At 38.0% G+C, this 21,623-nt stretch overlaps 1 protein-coding gene across 1 annotated transcript in view; it reads left to right on the forward strand.

Moving 5' to 3' along the window:
* The window catches only part of LOC139739866 (rho-related BTB domain-containing protein 1-like), an 84,444-nt gene that overhangs the window by 33,999 nt on the left and 28,822 nt on the right, over nt 1-21,623 (forward strand). Inside the window, exon 2 of the mRNA XM_071650470.1 lies at nt 8,728-8,798. The gene's annotated coding sequence lies outside the window, so the exon portion shown is untranslated. The remainder of the gene's footprint in view (nt 1-8,727; nt 8,799-21,623) is intronic.

Here is a 21,623-nt window from a genome sequence, read left to right on the forward strand (position 1 = left end):
TTACTCTGTGTCATTACACAGCCATAGTGTTCGTAAATTTTTTACAATGTCATCTTTAAAGGATGGTGTAGTATTGGTGGAGGTGAGAATTTGACTTTTAACTTTTTGCGAAATACCAAGAAACTACTTATGAAATACTGTAAAACATGATAAATTCGCGGCATGAATTTTTCGCGAATTGGAGCCGACGGCCTTTTTTGCGGCATGAAATTTTTGCGAACTGCCACTGGCATTTAATGCACATAGTGTAGACAAGAACTTTCGCGTGCATTTTAATTTCGCAAATCTTGGCGCTCGCGAAATTCGCGAAATTAAAATGCATGCGAACATTCCTCGTTTGACAGTAGTACAGAGCATACCATTCTAAGAGGAATTCAAAGTTTATTCAATGAAAATTGGTTTTGGAATGGCTGAGACATCCAAAAATCAAAGTAAAACACAGTGATCATAATAAAATGTGGGTCCCACCTTTTATTACTGTCGCTCCGTTTTGGATATTTCAGCCATTTCAAAACCAATTTTCATCAAATAAATGTTGAATTCCTCTTGGAGTTACATGCTTTTTCATATTTCATGAGAAGTTTTTCATTTTCTCACCAAAATTGTTAGAAAAGAGAAGATAGGTCAACCAAAACTATACAATCCCTTTAATGCTTAATAATCATATAATGAACATCACTTCTACATGATTGGCAAATTGACATTTCCCCCATCATACATTCTACTTCCAAATGAAAACATTTTTGAATGTTGCAACTCAAATTATGGAGTTGAGCGTGGTAATTGACTGAGAACTACAATGGAGCATCTTGCAACATGTCCTCTAGCTATCTTCAAAGTGTTGTGGATATCAGCTTCCTCTATCATCTATCCATTCTTCACACATCAGGGGCTCTTCGCATTTGCCCAGCAAATTAGCATTGCTGCTGCCGAAAAATCCTCCCAGCTCAGGAGATGATGCTGGCGAATGCATCCAGGAAGTATCGCTTTCGGCGCGGTGTGAAAACGCCGACTTTGAGGTGTGGAGAGATGGCGTGTCTACATATCATCTGTTGTGTCAGCACTCTTTGCCCTGGCTGTAGGGGTGTTGTTAACCCATTCCATACTAGATTCTGAAATCCCCACAGACTTAATATACAGGCCACCAGGTTTCCCGTATGGAACGGGTTAAAAAGATAGAGGATTTGTACATTCCCACTTCGGATGGAGAACTGCACCTGATACACTGCGTTTTACACTGTGTTGAAAATTCTCTGTGTGTGTGTGATTGGATCGTTGCTTTTTAAATCTATCACAGGTAGAGAGGATTGAATAGGAACTGGCTGTCATGGTGATAACACACTTTCAAAATGGCAGCCCACAGTTCTTCAAACAATTGTAGCACTCTTTGAAGTGAAATTCCCTTGTTGATGTGAACAGACAGATAAAACTTTCATCAAAATCAGACATAAGATAAGAGTTAATTGGATGATTAAAGGGTAACATACATGTTGGAAGCTAATAGATGATGATGACATCTCTTCACTATTCTTCCCTTGGTTTATACACATAAGTATGATTAGAGTGTTTGTGATCAAGGATACAGCAACTGCAAACTCTCCTCCTAAATGCCATTATTTCTTGTTATTACAAGCTTACAATAATTTTATGCAGAAGATACAAGATATTGTCAATTTTGTGTCAAAAAAGGGAAATTTAGTGAAGATATAATGTACAGTGTACATTAGTTCCATGGGAAACTTGTGAGCTGACATCCTGTTCTCCGCTAACTTGATTATGTGATTTGTGGCCAGTGTCACTGATTTGTGAATTCATTGAAAATTTTAAGATTCCATAACTTTCTTATTTTACATACAAATCTGATGAAATCTCTATCGTGTCGTTTACAAGTGAGATTTCATCCTAATGACTATTAAAAGCCAATTTTATCACGGGATGGGATTGTGCTGTCATTCTTAATGCCTGTGACAACTTCATGCATCTCCTTGCCTAATGTATACCTAATTCATATGTTATCTAATCAGGTAGTGGGGCTATTTTCCCCTGAGTTTGCTGAATATTTTGGGAATTTCAAAGGAAATGTGACTTACATGGATATCTGGATATTCAGTTCCCATGAACAGCATAATGAGAAAGAATGAGATTTTATAATGCACTACAGTGAAATTTTGAACAAAATTGGATGAAAGTAAAGGAAGTTATGAAGCTGTAAAATTTGACTAATATTCACTCAACAGTTCTTGAACAGTCAGTATGAATACATGCAAATGAGGGAGTTGATGATGTCATAGCCTCACAACTTGCTATACAATTTGTATAGTGCAAGTGCGTAAAATCATGAAATTTCCAGCTTTTAAGTTCAAATGCCATTATGCCCCAGACTCAAATCCTAATATGCCTGACTGCTCATTATTTTGAGCTTATTCTGCCAGGAATAATAATGTTTTACACTTGATAGCAGAAAAATTGAATTTTTAGCAAAGTGGTGGGAAAGCAATGCAGGAGTATTACACACAGGAAAATAAAAAGATTTCATCCCCATTGTCTGTCATGTTTTATAAAAGATTACAGTTTTGTGCTATCTTCAAGACTAGCTTGGGGAATAACACAATGATACCAAGCTGCACTCTGTGAAGGTTTAGTCTGGCAGAGTGGGAAGGATGCGGAAAATGGAATTATGTTCTTACACGTTGGGTGACAGTTCAGATACATGAATGTGACTGCAGGGGTGCTGAGAGTGGGGGGAAACCTTGCGGTAAGTCATTAGTGGTCTTGACACATACAAGCGGAGATTAGTCTTAATCCATGTGTCATGTTTAGGCCACAAATCAACTTAGTCAGAGCAGCTGCAGTGTGACTTGAAAGTAGTACACGATGGTAGTCTTTTGATGCACAACACAATACATTTTGAAATTATATGACTGCCTTTGAGCAGTTGTCGAGCATATGTTGTCTAAAAGCAAGAAAACTGAGTCAGAAATTATAGCAGTAATAGAGGAAAATGAATCTGATTTATTTTGTGCTTCAGAGATACCAGGATATCTAATTCATCATGTCATCACTTTATGTTTTGTGCAAGGAAAAAAAGCTTCAGCCAATTGTTGACATCAAAAGCAGGAAATGAGCAGAGTAAATCGTGAAATTTGTCTTTACATCATTTATTTACCTTTTTTCAGCAGCAACATACCTCACGCCAATTGCTTTGTAATTATCTTGGCAAATATCTCAGGGGTAAAACACCTGTCACTGAAGCATATATGGATAGGAGGTTGCCATGGCAACCTGTGGGGAATTCTAACAAGAAGGCGAATTTCCCCCACACATTCCTCGTTATCCCGCCTGTCAACACTAGCAGGGGAGGGTACTCCTAGTCCACTGCCTAGTGTCTACCCAATCACTGGCATCCATGCACTCTTGACTCGAGGAGGTGCGTGAATGTTTGCACGTCATGTCTGGCTACATTGCAGTCTCGCAAACTGCTCGAGGGATACTGTCAGTTCAGGAGCAGAAGGGCGTTGACTCTGCAGGCTTTACCGGTTTGAAATGCCTTTTTGCCTTTCGTACTCTATGCTGTGTTAGTGACTCCTAATTTGTATCTGTATCTAAAAACTTCATAATATCCAAGTTGGCATGCATTGTGTTTAGCCTGTGTAAAGGTATCGGAATGCAATATAATCTTCAACAGGTCAAGGAGAGACGAGGTGTGTTTGAATCTACACTGCAGCTTCTGCGAGGCAGCAATAAATCCGCGTCATACGTGAGAGAGATGCAATCTACTGAATGACTTCCCCGTGGCAAGACTAAGCATGATGCAATTTGCATGTTCCTCCTCCAACCCCCTGCTTGTACAGAGATTGAGAAAGAGGCCATTTGCATTTATAGCTCAGCCAGATCCAGACTCCATGTGTCTACAACCCCTGGAGCTCTGTACATCATTGGGACGTTGGGTATTTGACAGGCACAGCATGTAAATGTATGTTGGCGTGTTTGACAACCCAGTAGGGACTTTAGCCTGTTGCTGCTTGCATTACCCATGAAGGAATCTTTGTGAGGTTTGTCCTACCATCCTAATGTGTGAGTCATGAACCATCTTCCCCATTCCCTCCCTCCTGTTGTGTATTAGTCTACTTTTTCCCCATCTAGGGATAGTGAGATTCACACTGACACAAATTAGTGGGATACAAATCTTGAGAATTGCATTGTGATCTAAATCTCAAGATTTTTTGCCTGTGTCGACATGAAAATCCCACTAAATATTACCACCTCTGCGATCCAAATCCCCCAAATATCTTGTGATTATTTTCGAATTATCCCAATAATTTGAGATGTACTGCCGTAGTTCACATGGTGGAAAGTGTGGGAAAGTTGGAGCAAAAAATCTCAAGATTTTTATTCCATCATTCAAAACACACATCTCAACAGCACACGAACACAAGGGCAAGTTTCCCTTTTTTGGTAGATTTTGAGCATGTGCAGTTTGGTCAACAAATCATCGTGATTGACAACATTTTATTAACTAGAATAGTTCTGTCCGTTTGAATCTCGGTATTTGGATTGCAATCAGCATCTTTTCTATTTTGTATGTGTGAATGATAACGGTTTGTATGTCCTCCCTTGTCGGCAATATCTTTAAAGTATTGATGTCTGAAAGAGGTCAACAGTGACCTTGTAAAGGAGACAAATCTTCTGTTCTAGGATGATGAAATATCTACCCTTTGGGATACTCGCAATGAGACATCCACTGTATGACTTAAAAGAAAATATCATTTGCTTTAAAAAAATTGCAAGTGCAGGAAAACTGCATCTGTGTGATTATCTTTCTTCTTCTTTTCTTTTTTTGTAGCTCACCATTTCATACAGATATGTTCTACAGATTTATAAATTTTTAATGCTGAATCCTGACCAACCCAGTTTCATTTCTTGAAATCACCGAGTAATGCTTCATCATTTAGTCCCTCCATGTGCATGATTTACACTTCTAACCTTATTTGGATATTAAAGAGACTAAATGGTATGACGAACTACTTTAAAAGTGAACATTACTCAGGATGTGGAAATTATTGCACATTTCACACAGCAAGAAGTTACTGCAAAGAACAAAGCATGTGAATTTTTTTGTTTTGTCACGTACAACTTTCGTTTTCATGTTATGATTCCGCAGAATTGAAAACATGCAAAGTTAATCTTGCATGGTCAAGTGCAAAATTACTGCTTTTACAATATCTGTGATATCAAAGACATTGCCTCGACTAGAGTTCTCATCTTTCTGTGTAACATAAGACAATGTTTCCGTTGCAGTAATAATGAGTGAAGTTGAAGTGGTTCAAAATTCATGTACATGTACTTTGTAATATGAGAGCAAATGTAGGGACATTTATGAGTTGTGTATTTCTTTGATTTTTTTTTAAGCACTGTCCCATCTTTCTACACATTTGTTGTGGTTTTTCCCTCCCCGCCTTCTCAGCAGTCTGCTCCCTTTGAATTCTGATTGGCAACCTGCCCAAACTACCCTGCGAAAAAAAAAGAGAGAAAAAAACGTAAAGTATTCCTTTGACAAATTAAGACGTCAGCGTTGTCCAGAGCTCAAGAGATAGGAACTGTAAGGACAAGTTTGGGGGAAAAGATGGTGCCAAGTTTGATAACGAAAAGTAAGAGAACAGGAAATGTGTCACTGACAAGTTTCAAGACTGTAAAAAAAAAAACAGACTTTGTTTATCATTTGAAAGAAATGGTGCATACATTGGGTGCAAGCCAACAACTGTGTGAGAATCATTGTAATGTTTGAATGCTCGTTACAGCAGTTTCAGCAATAGCCAAGCTCAATGGGGATTTAGCTACGCACTCAGTGGCTAGATCATGTCGATTAATTCATCGGCTCAATTGCCAAACGGTGCGATCAGGGCAACTACCAGGACCGTTAATTGAATCAAAGCGTCACACGAACTTGATTTATTTTGTCACCATCAAAGTGCACTACGTAATAGCGTTCCGCGTGTGTGCTTATTTTTGGGGGCCAGGCAGGGCGTTTATACATGGCATGAATACGAGGCTGTTTCGGTGCAGTGCAAATTCAGCCAACTCACACAAAGTGACCCTCATCACTTGTATTTTGGTCACGTTAGTCAGGCATAATACTTCTTTTTTTTGGGGGGGGGGATCTTTTTTCAAGAGAAAGTCCTGTGATTTATTGCAGACAGATATGCAGGTTTTTTCTTTTTATTTGTGAATCATCCTGTTATAAGTAGCTTGTATATATTTATACATACATTTTGTTTTGTAGTAAATTTCACTGATGTGTACAAGCCCTGGGAGAAAATGAACTGAAAGTCGTAGCAAACTCTGACAATTATTAAGTGATGTTATAGAGAATTTGCATCACATCTTTACTATGCATTCAAATAGTTTTCAGTGAGAATGGAAATGGGGAAATTTATGTTCACAGGTAATGTCGAAGAATGTTGTGCAGATTTTGATGTCTCCATGTAGATTTCAGAACAATTTGGATTTTTAAAAAGTGGTTAATTTCTTCTTTGTCATGATTACAGGGAAGATTGTGTAGATAAGAATGTGTGTGAGCTAAGTTTCAGCAAGAAAATTAATTAAAGACAAAATGTTGACAATTTTTATTATCTTTTAAAACTTTTGCATGATTCGTATTTTTTCACAAATGAGATTTAATGTTCACACTATAGATCATATAATTGTTAGTACTGCCAAAGAAATGATGCAAAAGTTTAATTTGTTTTCTTTTCCTGATATGTCAAGTTCATTTAATCAAAAACATATGACAAGTTTTTTTTTTCTTTCAGAGACAAATTTAATCAGTTTAGTTGGAAGTAAAACATTTAGGGTTTTTTCCAATGCTGTCGTAAATTTGCAAGAACCCAAACAAACTTGTCCCAGACAGCAAAGAGGTTGACGTGTGGTACGTGGAACTTAGAGATTCCATCGAAGGACGTTGCTTGGGTATTCCACTGCTCTTCAGAGTAAACCTCAAAGATCTCCAGGATTAGTTGCCAACTGCGTTCTTTCCGACAGTGCAAAGTTTTTGTTCCCTTGGCCAAATGCCTGCACGGGAGGTCATCAAACTTTAAAGGTGTTTTTAGGCGTTACTCTCAGAAAGTTGCAGTCTGTCCATACCAGCTTGTCACTGGGAGGCATGCATTGGACTATGACTTGCTATGATTAAGATGTGGAATTCTTATGATTTGGGCTTGTAATTCTGAACAAAACAAAACAGAAGCTGAGGCATCTGAATAAACTCTGGCTCAATTCTGCTACAATCTGGCAGTAATGCAACAATTGCAGTTTAATATGGCATTTGAATTTATCTGACAACTTTTGTGGCAATTAGCCCATTTCAATGAAAATTCACTTGACATACACTTGATGAGGATTTTATGTTGATTGATAGAGCATGTAGTGGATTTTAGCCAAAGCTTCCTCAGATGTGTCAGATATGTATGGGGGGGGGGGGGGGGTGATATGTTTATTGTACACATTGCAAAATTTGTCCACTGCTCACAGGTATTGCAGTTTTGTTTCTTCTTCTTGATATATGTCTGTCTATAGCTGTGAGGACTGAAGGTGTAAAGGTATATAACCAACATTTTTTTTTTCCAGCTCGTAAAATATCAGAGTCGTGCCCAAGTAGCTGATGACATGTCTATGGCATCTCTTAAAGATGAGATGCTATTTGTACATTTTATGACTGTATACATCATATCCCTTCCTCTGGGTATAGGTGGTGCTGGTGGTGTGACTCGCGTTAATTCTTGCATACTTGTATTAGATGGAGCAGAGTTTCACAAGTGCTACCCCTCATCTAGCCAGCAATTTTCAAGTGCCATATTCAAGAGCCCATGAATTAAGATTCGATTAGAAACGTGCACGAGAAATAAGCACAAGCGTGTTTGAAATCACTGGATATCTCGTGATGCAAGCAAAGTTCATTTCTTTGGTTTCTGTTGAAAGCCGTCATTGATTTAAGAATGTACGTCGCTCACCCCTCGAGTTAATCAAACAGCGGTGTAATTAAATTCTCGTTACAAAGACATTAACCAGATCAGGTTCCGAAGTTCAAAATCCACTTATAGTTGGTATCTGTTATGTACATGTATAATTATGCTGACGTGACTGACAGAAACTTGTGTGTCACCATCTCGGGAACATATTCTGAGATGAAATCTGCTGAACAGCAAGCCTTTATGCTTACTCAGGGTTTACTGTCCAAATTTATCATGAACACCAGTGAATAACTTTTTTAGTAGCATACTCCCTTAAAAATGAGGAAAAATAATTTTGTTGCACTTTCGGCGCCTTAAGGCACGAAGATTTGCTTTTATTTGTCTTTAAAACAGGAACGGTTAGGTGCCCTTATGTATGACTTAATTGCAAATAAAATTTCGTGTTTGGTTTTCACAAGTCACACTTTTATTTCTTCACTGTTAGCTAGACAGGTAGAAGCTTTTTTTTATTTTGGTCTGGATGACCTACCAAACTTCAGCACCCCAACTGTAAACTGTCAATCATTCTTGCCATCAGTACTAATTGGGATGGTATCATTGTTAACTTGAACTATTACAGAGAAGGTGTTGTGGGACAAATCGTTGATCTCTAGTCTCGTTATGTGGCAGGAATCTGTCACAAAATGCGTCAACCAACCTTTAACTTGTTTATGTCCTTCCAGTGACTGACACAGAGTTTATAATCTCTCTATCCTTGCAGTCATTGATCCAGTCACCAAGGCGAGAGTGGAATCAACACAGACATTCCTCAACCGGAGGCCTTACCCACATGTGAGTATTAACTGTCAATGATTTGATATCTCTTGTCCATCGAGCGATACAGAGTATTCTTCATATGTTTTGTACACGAGTATATTAACTCTGAAGGAGGGCTATCCCCTGAAGGAAAAATTTTTGGTAGTCAGAGTACCAGTAACACAAAAGCAATTTAGTTAAATGAACTTTGACTAAAATTACCAAGCACAACCTTCTAATAGGTCATATGTGGTGAACATAGCATTCATTGAAGGTGGTGAACAGACAGTATAGGCAAATTATCATTTTCTTTCCAATTCACTAAAATGTTCACCAAACTACTATTAGTATGTGATACTACACTTTTAGTGATTCAAAGATTTAAAAAAAAAAAAAAAACATTGGCAGAATTTTGTTTGTTTGTCCTTTCTTGGTAATTCTTACAAATGGATTTGTTTCCGTTGCTCTTTAGTAACAAGAGTTCTGTATCAGATGAGATTCAGAAGGCATTAACTCCATAAACGTATGGTGTTAATGCCTTTCTTGTTCTCAAATGGGGATGTATGATTATAGTAGCACTTGCAGGGCTGGAAGCATTTCTGTGCATACCTGGACAGCCTGTCTCATGACGGGATCACTGTAGGAAAGGTTTATGTTGTTTGTCTGTTCTATTGGAGTCCAAACATGTTTGAATTTCAGGTGCAGAGGTTGTGTAGGCCATCTAGCACTTACACCCCCATTCCACTAAGCCTTTTTTTAATTTTTTGCATTGATTACTCATTGGAAGCATTGGAAGTTTTTCAGTTCCATCTGCCCACCAAAGTGTATCAGATCACAGTCCAAAGGGCACATGAAAAAAAAAAAAAAAGATATATCTGAAGAGAAAGTTTGCCCACTGAGGAAGCATCTTTCCCTTTAAGTTTTGTGGAGTATCAGAAGACGGGCTCAGCAAAGTCTGTGTTTTTGGATGAGTCTGCAATTAGCATGACTAGGGTATTTGTTGTTTACATTCTTACCACCAGTATTTATTTCATCCTTGGACTTTGTTCAGTTTACTGCATATGTGTCATATGACTGAGAATAAAAGACTAAATTGAGGTGGTCCAGGGTAATGACACTCCAACATTCACAAGAAGGAGCCATTACCACGAGCGCACATGGTTTTGGACTTTTCTTACCTACCAAATTAACTGACTTCAAGTGGTCTGTGGGTGTATTTCTGACCCATACATATCTCTGCTCATGGTTCTGTTCAGAGAACATTTATGGGAGTCAAAATAAAAAACATTTTATTCAATCAAGCATTAGTTAGTCTTGGAGCTGAAAACTGGGCAGTCTTATTTGCAGACTCTGAAAAGCAGTGTATGAACACTGAGAACCAAGGGAGATTTTAATGCGTACTCACAGTTTCACAACAACTCTGCTTTTCTATGGATCACTCTTTTCCATAGCTTTATTTCCTTCTTAGAATGTCATTCTTGCAAAGTATGCATTGTTATAACTGTAATATACTTTGTATCATGCATTGCCCTTTGTTCGATATAAATAATTGAATTGAATTTAAGAGAAAAAAACTGTAGGGTGCTTAGCAGGGAAATCCCTATTGCAAGTAATTGAAATCAACCAGTTTGAATTGCATCCCAGAAGAATGTGTGATGACGAAAGCCATTATTCTCCAAGGGAGGCATAGCTTGCCATGGTAACGCTGTCATTGAGCTCCTGTTTCACGGTCCCACATACTGAGATATGTGTATGTATAGCAAATGCCCTCTGGAATGCCACTTATGTAGGCCTGCAGTTCGTATAAGAATAGGGTTTGGGTTAAACATATTGTATATCATATGCCCCTATATGATTATACACATTTAGTATATTTTGAACTCTCAACTGGAGAAGTCTACGTTTTTTTTCATTAAGGCAGTGGAGGGCACTTTTAAAAACGATCAATGTTCAAAAATGAAACAAAAAATGTTTTAGATTGTAATATATGTGAAGGAATATAGTTCCAAGTATTTAGTGACCCCAAAGAATGATCAATTTATTTAAAGTGTAGATGCAGCATGTCAAAGAATATGCTGTTAGTGATTGGGTTCTTTGTGTGTTTGTGTGTGTGAGAGTGTGTGTGATAAGCTACATCCATGTAAATGTAAGATATGCATCAGCATGATCTTTAAAAACAAAACTGATATGATGATTATCATGGGGATGATGATATTCCACAGCATTTCTATAGCGCCAGTAATATATCTGTCGTAGAAACATTCAAAGGCACAGTCTCCTCTGAGAAAATTAGCAGTTGAATGCCTGGTGAAAAATGTGAGTTTTCAGCGAGGCTTTGGAGTGCTCCAGTTTGTCAATTTCATGGAGAAAAGATGGGAGGTAGTTCCATAGGCGAGGAGCGATAGAGGAAAATGCCCGGTCTCCGTATCCCTTGAGATGTGTAATGGGCATCTGGAGAGTAAGGCTAGATGAACGAAGGCCATCAGCAACCATGAACAAGACAAGCCAAATGTTGAGGTTTACCCTCACAGTGGTGTATACTACTGAAGGAGCATCGAACAACATAAAGAGAGCAACTTAGTGCAAAAGTTAATTGAAATTCAAAACACCTAACAAGATTCTAGCTTTCCAATTGGTTGATATACTTATCATGTGGCATGCTGTTAAAACTACTGTTGCATGCTGTCACAGTTTAGCATGCCATTTTTGTTGAAGGATTGGGATATTGCATGCTGATGTCACCCATTTAAATCTACCACCCCTGTTAGGCTCAGAGTCAACTTGGAAGTTTTTGCAACAGTGCATACCTAATGGCATAACAATTTATGTAAAACATACCGCTACATTTGCCATACAAATTCAGCCTCTCATTTTACTGACAACAACTTCAACTGATTGCTTTGGCATAATAAAACTGTGCACAATGCAATGTACAACCATATGTCTTTCATGAAAAATGGTTGCAATTTCTGCATTACCTTAAGAAATCAGTGTGGACCACATCCGTTGACACCTGAGGCATTGTATAAAACAAAATATTACCAGTATACTTGGTCTTTACTCCTGCAGTGGTACAAGATTTCACACTCTTTCAAAGATGATGCGCACTACTGTATTCAACCTGGCATCACAACATGTACCTCATTGAATGGAGTGCCTCAATCTTTCACCTTGTGCAAAATCTGATGACCATTCACACTTTGTATACTAACAATTATTTGCATTGTCAGAGCTCTTAGTGACTGATTAAATGACTTAAGATTTAGCCAATGGCATCCTAAAATTCTAAGCTAGTGTACTTCTATAATCACATTGCTCCTTCTACATAGGGTAATTCATTTTGAATAGGACTTCGCCAGAAAAAAAAAAAATATATATAATTTATGAGGTCAGATACCAGTTAGTATTAAAGATGAATTCAGATTATGCAATTATACATTTGATATGATGACTCCTTAAAGGGGACTACTGCTGTAAATTTGCACCTCACACTTTCTTGCCAGCCGTGAACAGACTCGCATCAGAATCTGCTGAACTTCTGTAATGGCTTTTGACTTTTTGAACAAGTCTTGGCATGTAATCTGTATTGATCAGTGGGAAGTAGTCGTAGACACTGACATCATAATCAGCCATGACTGCTTCCCCCAAGAGGGCAGCACTCCCTGTCAAGGAATCTACCATCAGCTAAATGTGAAGCCTTTCAGCTTCTCCATCATTTATTTAAAGGCATAATTTACCATTTGCAGATGAAACAAAACCCCCGCATTAGTGCTTCAAAATAGTTCTAAAATGTGAGTATTGGATAGAAACAACCAAATTTGAACCTATTGTTGAATATACAAAGTGTGAACAATATAGTTATGATAAAAATGTTTCCAGACTAAATCATCTACAGTTATAGTTTCATGAGAAAAATAGTGATATCTCCTCATATTTTAGGCTTTATTGCAACAATTTTGTATGGTAGGATGTTCTGTGATACAACTGACCTATACATATGCATCAAATGTGATATCTTGACAAATTTTTTAGATGACGGCTCCCAAAGGTAAACAGGACCTTTAATCCTTTCTGTGCCATTGACTTTTGCGCCATGTTTACAAGGCATTCAAAGCACACAAAGGGTTAAATAGTTACATTAAGAGACATTTTTCATTCGAGTGTGTTATTATTGCTATTCTCTCAAATGTGTGGGAGCTTCAACATGTTTTTGTGTTTGATGTCCAGAGTAACAAACTTGTTTCACCCAGTCTTAAGTCTTGACAGTTTGTTAAAGGTCTTGTGTTCTGGTATATTATTTTCCAAATTCAGCGTGGAGGATTTAAAAGACAAACACTTCTTTTGTGGATATATACCACATCACATGCAGTCAAATTAAGCTTGAAGAAGAACAAGTATACACACTATTTTCTGATGGGGGAGGAATTCACTAGTTATAAAAACAACTTTTGTTATTTTCTCAAATGTGTGGGAGCTTCAGCATGTTTCTGTGTTTCGTGTCCAAAGTATGTTCAACATTGTTTCACCCAATCTCAACAGTTTTGTCAAAAGCCTCATGTTCTGGAATATGTTTTTTCCAAACTCCACACGGAAGCTTTAAAAGCCAAACACTTCTTTGTGGATATACACCACATCACATGCAGTCAAATTAAGCTTGAAGAAGAACAAGTATGTCAATTTTCTGATAGGGGAGGAATTTACTAGTTATAAAAACATCTCTTTTTGAGGAAAGTTGTTTTCTCTTAGTGATTATATACTATCTTTGGTTAGATACCGTATTGTATTTAAAAACTTGTGTAAGATAACTGATTCTGTTTTTCATGTAGCCTGGTGTCCGTGTTCTGTTCTGCAACCCCAAAATTAAAAGTATTTTTAGTTTAATGGCATTTGTAGTGTAATGTTTTGCAGAGTTAGAGAGATTATACAATATTTTTTCTCCCCCCCTCTCATTTTATGTGTCATTCTTGTTACTCTTTAGATGACACTGTTCAACCAAAGCTTTATATCAGAGTTTGTTTTAGGGGGAGTGATATTCTTAATTTTCTGTGCGTGTGTGTGTGTGTGTGTGTGTGTGTGTGTGTGTGTGTTTATTCTTATAGTGTCTATGATGAATCCATTGACTGATGTTCTTTTGTTAAACTATGAAGTTCATGCTTGCAACTGTATTTTAAAACTGGTTTGATATTGGCCTTGAAATAAACACTGAAGGTTGAACTTGTGTGACTTTACATCAAAGGGCCATTCCTCTTTGATGTCAACTCTTGCATCTTTAATCTCAAAGAGAAGATTTTTACAGTGTTAGATGGCAGGCAGGCCATAGTGATATGTATGTAGTCCACACAACTCTGACGCAGAGCTTCAGACAAAAGGGATATTAAAGGCACAATATGCGCTGCATGCATAATGTTCAACACTTCATATTCCTCCCATTTCCTCCACTCTACTCTTCCCATCTCTCCCTGCATATATTTCTCTGTTCTGACCCAGCATCAACCTCCCTCTTTGCCATACGCTTCCTTCTAATTCTTCTTCTTCTTCTCTTTCTTCGTGATAACCCGGGCTATGATTTTCACAAACAAATGCATGTTCCTGGGCATATCGAGATGCGGGCTAACATATCGGTGGCAGAGCTAGGCTTATGCTCCTTGCCTCTGTAATGACGTCAATAGGCTCTCCAGGGCCACGTTCACACAGACTTTTCGGCTGTGTTCACATCTGCAACAGATGTCTATGTCGTCTTCTTCTTCATCTTCTTCTCCTTCTCCTCATTCCCCCTGTCTCTTTCATCTTCCTCTTCTCTTCTACCTCTTCCTCCTCCTTCTCTTCCTCCTCCTCTTCTTCCTCCTCTTCTTCCTCCTCCTCTTCTTCTTTTACTTCATCTTCCTCCTACTCTTTTTCCCCTTCATCCTTTTTCAATTTCTTCCTCTTCCTCCTGCTTCACCTTATTCTCCTCCTCCGTCTCCTTCACCTTCTCCTTCTCCTTCCCCCTTTCTTCTTACTTTATCCTTCTCCTCCTCCTTCTGCCCCTGCTTCTCTTCTTCCTTTTCTTCATCATCATCTTCTTCCTCGTCTTCTCGTTCTTTCTCCTCTTCCTCCAGCTCTTCTTTCTCTTCCTCCTCCTGCTCTTCTTTCTCTTCATCTTCGATTCCCTTTTCATCTTCCTTTTTCTCCTCCTCATTTTCCTACAGTCATGCAGAAATGCTATGCAAAAATAATCCAGAATGTATTACGTCCACCTTTAGTACATCCTGTCTAGAACCTTTCACACCCCATCCATCATTTCACTGGGGGCATCATGTAATGAACAGTGTAAAAGTAGCAACCTTGGTATCTGTGAGATCTCGAAGCATGCTCATCTAAATTAGGAATGATGTATTACCAGATATTGTTTAGGCTAATACACGTAAGTCAGAAATATTGATGTCTCAAGTTCTGGAAAAAAATTAAAGCTTATTATCGTTGACCTTCTATGACATGTGGTACAAACAGGAAATAGATAGGATAGGATTTACTGGTTATAATAGCAATAAAATGAATGAATATTTCAAGAATTTTATTTTTATGAAATAGATATATCCAGGTATTCCATGCTAAAGCAATAAAGTGCACCAACTACCATTATTATATGGCATTTATATGACAGGCTGTCATTGCACTATGTGCATGTGCTATATGCTCAGGGATCACCTCAACATATCACAGAGAACAGCAAGTATTCTGTTATTAACCTATCACATACTTATACTGTGTTCATGCATGCATGCCATGAATGCCACACTCTTGTGGGCTAGTAATATACACTTCAGGTGGTACATAATTGTATTGTGTGGATTACAATCAGGTGTAAATACGCCTTTTGTTGATTTGCATGTACTCCATTCTTGCTTTCATAGCCTAGAGAGGATGAGGGAATTTTTGTATTGCTCAACAGTCTAACCTTCTCAGCACTAATGATGTGAAATACACTGTGCCATTGGCATTTTATACAGTGCTTTATAAGATGTGACTTTATAGTGACATTAACAAACTGGCATATTTGGAATTTAAAACATAACTTGGCATTTTTTAGGCACACACATTGACACAGAGAAGTAATACATTTCCCTGTGAACTTGTAAAGGATTAATATAGTACTACCACTCAGTGGCTGAGATAATTGTGATTATATGTTTTATATCATATATGCTTATATCAAGAATGCAAATTTGTTGGTATGTAGAAGGCTATCCCCAGAATACACAGGGTTGTGCTCTTATCTCAGAAGAAAGTGTAAGTTTTGTTTAGTTCAGTTTTCTTTCTCTCTAGGTATTCATGTTCATTGTTCAAAGAAAGACAAGGATAAAAAGAATCTATGAAAGACTGGTAAAAAAAAAAAAGAAATGAAAGAGTGTGCTCATCCCAGTAACTCAAGAAAAACGAGAAAGAAAAATCTGATATCAGAAGACAAAAAACACTCCCTGCACTCTCTTATAGGTTTATGAGAGGAAAGTAGAAAGTTTCTTCTGAATTAGTGAGAAATTATATGAGCTTTTCTGCAAATCCTCAGAATTTCTACCAATATTTGCATGAAGATGACATTTTGTATGAGGTCAGCCGATGTCAAAGTATAATGGTGTACAATCTATTGCTTCTACTCTCAAAGTACAGAACAGCTTTCCATCTGCTCTTCAACTTAACACCTGTTTTGTACAGAAAATGCATTATTTCGTAGCAGTTCTCTTCAGTAAAGAAGCTCAGAGTGTAGCACTAGGAACCAAAGGAGCAGTCGATACTCGCAGCATTGCAATCCCACCCAACTCGCAGTTAATTTCATTGTACTAGAAGAACATTCTCCATTCCAGTTTTGTCATCCGTAACCTTTTGTCAAAAGTCATGACACTGTTCCTTTCAACCAGGTTCTGGACGTGAAATTTCAACATTGCGATGTACTCCCAAAAAATTTACTGGCGAAAGGAAATAAAAAAGAAGGGTCTCTTAAGTGGCTACTGTGCATCGATATCTGTAAATGTTTGAAGGACAGATGGATGTTTTGTCTGTGCTTTATCGCTAGAACGTAGATAATGGAGTAAGGGAATGGGTGCGCCAATTGGGCGCAAATCCCCCAGGTGTGAACGCACCTTTGCAGGATGTGAAGAAAGCCTTTGTGCGGTGCGCTCTCTCCTCTATGTGACCTGGATTTTGAGGATGGTCCTCTGCCCAATCAATACCAGTACCAGCTGCAGAGTGTACTTAGCCTTGTGCTCTCTGCCGGCTCAAAGAGTTTGAGCACAGCTCACTGGGCTCATTCTCCCCATTGCCTGGCAGGAAATCATATTTCCATCGCATCGTTGTCTCAATGGCTACGAGTGCTGCTTGAGCTGTGCAGCTCCATGAACAGAAAAGAAAAAAAAATCACTTGTGGATACAGGTGCATGTATTAGTTTCATTAGCCCCCACTGGTTGGCTCTGTGTATCCTTGAATTCCCCAATTTTAATTCCATAGAAATTTGCCTCTTTGTTAGACTGGTAGCAATCCGTTGGTATACCAGAATAATGTGTCTTTAGGCAGGATGCCTTGGCTCTACGTTTGTTACATGATTGTATTCATGTTTACCTGAGATATTCCATCTGATTGCTGGTACTGGTATACAGTGGGTATCCAATGATCCTTTAAATTTCGCGAAAACTGTACGCTTGCCTTAAAACAGAGAGTATGGTATCTCTTAACTCTGTATTTTAAATTACCATTATATGCAACCTGTTTTATATAATGCTAACTGCATCATTTGAGTTTGAAGAGACTCCAGCTCTCCTGCTTTGGTGGGAGATCTCCCACTTTGGGACCATTTTTGCAAAATCTCCTGTTCTCCTGTTGAGTTTGAATTTCTCCTTTTCTAGCTGTGTGTCTCCTACTCAAGATGTATTTTCTCCCACGTAAAATTCTTCTCTCTTCTTCTTCTGATGATGATGATGATGAAACAACATTTATATAGCGTCATTTATCTGTAGAAGCATTCAAAGGCGCCCAGATTCCGCAAAGTGTCACACATCATTCACAAAGTTGCTGGAAAAGATAAGTCTTCAGTTCAGACTTGAAGGTATTGAGGCTGTTGCAATTCCAAAGCTGGACTGGTAGATAGTTCCACAGACGTGGCGCAACGGAAGAGAAGGCTCTATCCCCATACATTTTTAGGCGGGTATTGGGAACATGAAGAGTCAGTCCAGTACGATTTAGTCCTGGTCGTCGCTGACGTACACTAATAAGCGCAGACACGTAGCCAGGAGACAAGTTATGGAGAGCCTTATAAGTAAGCAGTAAGATCTTATACTGCACTCTCCTGCTCAATTAAATCTTGCCATATAATGCTGAAAAATAATGCTTGAATAGCAACAGAGAATATCTATAACCCTAGAGCTTCCTGGACCCTTAAGCGGGTCCTGGGTCCCAGTCGCACGGAACATCACACTTTGCGCTCATGGTGTACATGTATGCTGCAAGCACATGATACAATGTGCATGTTCGCGCAGTCAGAGTCTACCATTTGCTAGGGGGTCCAGGCAGGAGAATCTCTAGTGTGAAAAAAGCCTTGGGCTGTAATTTAGTCTTCCTAGGTCTGAATTCATGAAGGTGGTTTGAACTTTAACCATGGTACAAATTTAGACCATGGTCTAAAATAAGCATGACATCATAGGCATACCTTTGACATGTGCGTGCCAATGCATTTTTGTTACTGAACGTATGTTGGTGTACGCAATCTGGCAAACGTATGTACGCAGAAAACATTTGCATAAACACCATGGTTTAGATTTAAACCACCTTCATGAATTCGGGCCATAGGGAATCAACAGAGGTGCATGTCACACTTTATATGTTCCAAGATTTCCTTCATGCCACAGTGATGGACGAAAAAAAAAAAGCAGGATTATATGAAGTAGAAATGGTTGGTTTTGTAGTCTGTGTGACATGCTGCTTTATAGTACATGATGACTGAAGATTCTTGCAGACTGGTGCTATTTACATTATAATACAATTTATTTACAGATATTTACAAGCACATAGAAAATTTGACGAAAATACTAGCCACTGTGATCAACCGTTAAACGGTTTCGAAATGATCCCACAGATGGCGCTGTATATTACTTTTGTAATATACAGTGGGGATGAGCCAGACTTTCACGCCACTCATTCGATCAAGATGCGAGCTGGATGCACATTGCTAAGAAATTCAACTGAAATGTCATCAAAACCACATCTCTTGTAATTTCACAAGATATTTCCTGCAAAGTTTATCGTCAATGAAGGATGATAGCAACATTCTTTCGCTACCAATTAGGACCACATCGCTTTAGATATCGTCAGGTATTGTCTGTGATATGCATTTCTGCTGAAGATATCACTGAAATGACTTAGCTATCATTAAAACTGCATCACTTTGCGATATGCAGGATTTTTTTGGCAAATGTTCATTAGTGCTAAAAGACATCATGAATACTACATCATCTTTGCCATCGATCAAACTAAATTACTTGTATATATATTGTCAGGTATAGTCATGCTCAATGCTTCATGATTGTGAGATAAATCTTGGATTTACAATCTCTAACACTGACGTTAGACTAGATGTTAGTGGGACTGTCACGTTATGCCATGTTATATTACCTTGGCCCCATTTTATCAAAAGATAAATGTAAATTCCCTTACCACACAGGCTGCCATAGACTTGTGATAGAAATCAACTATATAATCAATTATAACTCTTCATGAAACAGGGCCCAGAAGTATGAAGTAGAGTATATTCTGAGTGTTGCTACTTTTGTTTACAATTCATGGATGAGCGTTAAAGGAGATAAAAGCATGCTGTAACCTAGAATGGTGATATATATGTAGTCTCTTACATATTGTATTTTTTTTCCCTAGGTGTGATGTAACATGCCCTTGAGAAATTCACATGTCTCTATCCTAGGTGACTGGAATATATTTCTACATTCTGTGCAAGAAAATTCACACAATACTGATATCACCAGTGCCATTAGCGGAAGTAGTTTGATCTGGAATTACATACTTGATGACATAATTGAAACTTGATTTGTAACAAGTTGTCATGTGTCATACATATTAAAATTAATGGATGTTAGGGTTGCATAAAAAGTAATCTTAATCCTTCAAGGAAGTTATAAAATCACTTTAGGGTCTTTTAGATGAAACCAGTTGAATTTCACAAGTGATTATTGATGCTTCATTCCCATCCCTAGAAGGAAGGATAAGAAGAGAGTAGATGATTATTTAGGTGAAATGATTAGTGTTAAAGGTCAGTGGTAAGTTAAAAGGTCACTGAACTATGGGTAAAAATGTTATCAATGACAGCTTCAGCTTCAAATATCATTACTCTGTCTTGTTTCCCCTCTGTAGTTCTTTTTATTCCCTATTTTACATTATTCCACTGCGCAGTTACAGTGCATGTCCCGTGTTTAATCCATTCTGTATATTATGTGTAATGTTAGTTCATTCCCTGCCTTGTAATGACTCCGCCTGGTTTGTTTATGAAGCTTCTTGGAAAAATAACTTGTGTTTGAGTTATGTTCACCTCACATTTTGTTATTCTGCACAGTTTATGGAGAAAAAAAAACTTGGAATGCAAGTTGAAATGATGTTTGCCTCACATTCGACTTATCGGAACAGTTTGTTATTCAAACTTTTGTGGCTCAAAGCCTGACTACTTTTAGTACTTTTAGCACTTCTTCCAAGAAAATAATCTGCTGTAATTTCCTCTATGTACATCATCAGAGTCTCCAGTATGGCTCTTGTGTAAACAGAAATAAATCCAGTGTCTCTTGAATGGAGGCTATTACTGCCACCATCCCCCTGTCTCCTCTGACCCGGTGAATGCGTCATTGAAGATATGCTGTCAGAAGTAGATGTAAAACTATCCGCATTGGGGGAGAAAAAGCAGCTGAGTGATTGTTCTTTTCTCTCTCTCTCTCTTTGTGGTTTACTTCTTTATTCTTCTTTCTTTCTTTCTCTCTCTCTCTCTCTCCATCATTCTCCCTCTCCTCCTTTAGTGTTTTATCTTTCTCTCTCTCTCTCTCCCTCTCTCTTTAATGCTTCTTATTATCCATATGCTAAAATTAGCACGATGATAAAAGACAGCAGGCTTAATAACACTGTTAAGTCTATATCATACTTGTTTGCTCAGCGCTATTTTTATCTTTCTTCGCTTCATTTTTTCTCATCCTCTTTGTATTTCGACATGAGCAGTAAATTAGAACCATATTATTATCTGCGCTTGCTTCAATTTGCAGGGCTATGGACATCCATGTCTGAATGTTTTATTGACTTTCACAGAAGGACTTTGTTTGTTTTCTTAGATGGTGCTGTTCCTATTCTTGAAAAAATTTTTCTTGGATCTGTCAAGTCAGTTAACCTAAATTCTGTTTTTTCTTTCCCCATGCCGAATGATATGTTATTCTTTCCCCTTGCCAAATGATATGTTATTCTTATGAAATGTTTATAGTCTGTGGTATTTATGGTGGCAATCACTATTGACTGTTGTTGAAGTTATAGTAGTATCATGGGGACCTGACATTTAAGACTTCAAAGCACTGTGCCTATAGATCTAAGTTGACAAGTTGACGCTAATGAGTGGAGTGATATCGCTCAAGCAGTAAGGGGAAATCATCTCATTAAGATTGTTGGTGATAAAATGAGGAGGTTAGGGAATTTCACGACTTCCATGTTTTAATGAAACAGTGAGAACAGTCACAAGTGTATCCAAATTACGTTGTGTTATGATGTCATAGTTCCACAACTCTCCCACCGGTTTTGTACAAAAAAAAAAAATGACATTAATGTCATTGGTTCATAACTATTAATTGCAGCCCCTT

The sequence above is a fragment of the Diadema antillarum genome, unplaced genomic scaffold (assembly GCF_040938485.1).
Source record: "Diadema antillarum isolate AM-2024a unplaced genomic scaffold, OU_Dant_1.0 seq00000821_RagTag, whole genome shotgun sequence".
NCBI lineage: Eukaryota > Metazoa > Echinodermata > Echinoidea > Diadematoida > Diadematidae > Diadema > Diadema antillarum.